Genomic DNA, 2,797 nt, shown 5'->3' with positions numbered 1-2,797 from the left:
TGCTTAGTGATCAAATGATTGTGTTGGGAAGAATCAAGTGGAATAAAATCACTGTTCTCTGCTAACTGAATTCAGCACGGTTTGCTGTAACAGCTGAAGCGAGCCCTGCCTGGGCTAAGGAACAGTAGTAATGGGGTCACTACTGTGACAAAAGCCCTCCCCTGTGAGCTTTTCAAGTCTTCTACATGAGTTTAGTCCTCCTCAAAGCCATGGCAAGCAAAGCTTTCCATTCAGTAAGGTGAATAAAGAAGATATGTATATGAGGCAAGTAAAGCTAATGCACTTTTTTGATATCTTCACTGGTAATTAACTGAAAGGGAAGCAAGTTAACCAAACTTTAAGTCCCTGGATGAAGCAAGAGAAAGAAAGAGGGGTGCAAAAAAAAGAACCATTAACTTCAGGAGAACGCTAAAGCAGACATCCAGAGAATCAGTCAAATTTCTACGGGTAAAATGAATTTAGGAACAGGGTTTTAAAGAGCAGTTATGATGCTTATGATGTAAGGCTGAGAGAGTTGGGGTTCTTGGAGACGAGAAGGCTGCGGGGACACCTTATAGCAGCCTCATGGTACTTAAAGGGGGCCTATGGGAAAGATGGGGATAGACTTTTTAGCAAGACCTGTTGTGACAGGACAAGGAGTAATGGTTTTAAACTAAGGGAGGGTAGATTTAGATTGGATATAAGGAAGAAAATTTTTACACTGGGGTTGGTGAAATACTGAAACAGGTTGGCCAAGGAAGCAGTGGAGGCCCCATTTCTGGAAACATTCAAGGTCAGGTTGTATGAGGCTCTGAGCAACCTGATCTAGTTAAAGAAATCCCTGCTCCTGCAAGGAGGTTGGACTGGATGACCTGTAAAGGTCCTTTCCAGACCAAAGCATTCTATGACTATGTGAAATTTACAAGTTTCATTTATTATATTTTGGGTTGTGCATGTTCATTGTTTGAATGTTTGCCTTGCAAAAGTATTAAAGATACTCTTCAGCACCTACATACTTTTTTTCCCCATAGTTTTCTGCTTGTGCTTTTCAAAATCCATTTTCAGTTTTGTTCCCATCAAATAGATGTACTCCCTAAAAATTTATAGAGAGATGATTGAACAAGACGTTGTGTAATCCATGTTTACTGTTTGCACAGAATGGGCAGTCTCCTTAGTAATTGTCTATTAACACCAAGTCTCTGAGGGCACCAATAAGCCTTACTGGTCCTGATCAACCTCACCCTGGGCCCAGAAAACCCATGTTAGCCTGCTGTGCTTCCTTGCTGGAGACACTGGAACAGACCCTGGCTGTGAGGGATCTGCCAGTCCGCGTGGCATCCTGACAGATAGATGGTGAAGTGTCTGTTTATTAAATGGACTTTTGATTGACTTGGTACAGAGGCCAAATGCCTGTGGTGAGAGAGAGACAGCACAGAGTGCATCCCTTTGAGAAGCTGCTTTGTTTTGTTCTTGCAGTGCAGATTTTGTTCTTTTAAGAAAAGAACAAGAAAACACAAGACAGACACCAAACCAACAAAAGCAATGGCTTTTGCGGAGGTGACTCAGGGATTTTATGTTCGAATTTCCAAACACTGATGTGAAACATACACTAAATGGAGATTTCTGTTCTGATTTTAACAAGGTTAATTCTACTAGGCTAGGTACCTCTCAGAGATGAGCATCTCCAACTACCTTCAGAATTGAGTTAGCTTTGTCATGAGAGACATTCAAGAAAAGTGGTGGTTCTGGCCAGGCTTAGCAGTAGTGTAACTAAAATATTTTAATTCTTTAAATGCATTGTGATTAAATTGAAACTAAGGAAATTTTCTTTTCTACTTCTGCATCCTGCTGTAAAAGATAAAGGTGGTGTTAATGTAAGAGGGGACTTTGTCTGTCAAGCTTTTTAGAAATGCTCAGTTACTTTGTCTGCCCCTCCTAACTTTCTAAATTACATTTTAGAAGGGCACCTTAATTTTATGTACATTTATCTACACAGATGTGAGTGATAAGTGATACATCCCTCGGCTAGACTGGCTCTATGCATAGCCAAAAGAGGTGAAGTGCACCTGGGGTGCCCAATACCCTTTCCCACATGCTTTGTCTTGGTGGACTGCTCTGGCTTTGCAGAATTTGTAGCAGGCCTGTCAGCACATCATTGGCAAACTGCAGTTATCTATGATATGCATAGTGGAAAATAAAGAAAAAAAGTTTTCTTAGGTGTCTTAATGAGAAACGAATTCTACTGTCACCAGCAAATTACTATCTGCATTCTTGAGAAGGTATATCATAGATTTTGAATTAAGTTATTTATTTGTATTATCTGTCCATGTTTTAATGATTAGTTGTTATTGCATTTAGGAATGTAATCCACTTAAAGACAAAAAGTTCTTAGATTGACAGAGGATCTTGTACTAACTGATATGACTGTAAAAGGAGTGGAGGGAATTACGCAAAATCACATGTAATTATTTGAGAAAACAATACAACTTCTGTGTAAAAGTTATTAGTTTACTTTTCAGTCTGCTGTGTAGCAATGGGGTATGATTCTATGTGTTGTCTATAATTTTTTTATCTAAATCCAAAACTTTGACATAGTGACTCTGTGTATTGGTGAGGAATGTTGAACTGAAACTCACAAGAAAAGAGGTTTTTTCTGTTATACTAATGCTTTCTAAAATATGAAGTTATAATAGGATTATTTACAAGCTGTTAATAGTATGTTTATATTTTGGGTGCTTAGAAGCATATTGATTTTCAAATTCAGAGCCCAGGAGCCTAGCCATTACCTAGTTACTCATTACTTGATGCTCTTGTCAGC

This window comes from Cuculus canorus, chromosome 1 (genome assembly GCF_017976375.1).
Source record: "Cuculus canorus isolate bCucCan1 chromosome 1, bCucCan1.pri, whole genome shotgun sequence".
Taxonomy (NCBI): Eukaryota; Metazoa; Chordata; class Aves; order Cuculiformes; family Cuculidae; genus Cuculus; species Cuculus canorus.
Note: the sequence above shows the minus strand (reverse complement) of the source record.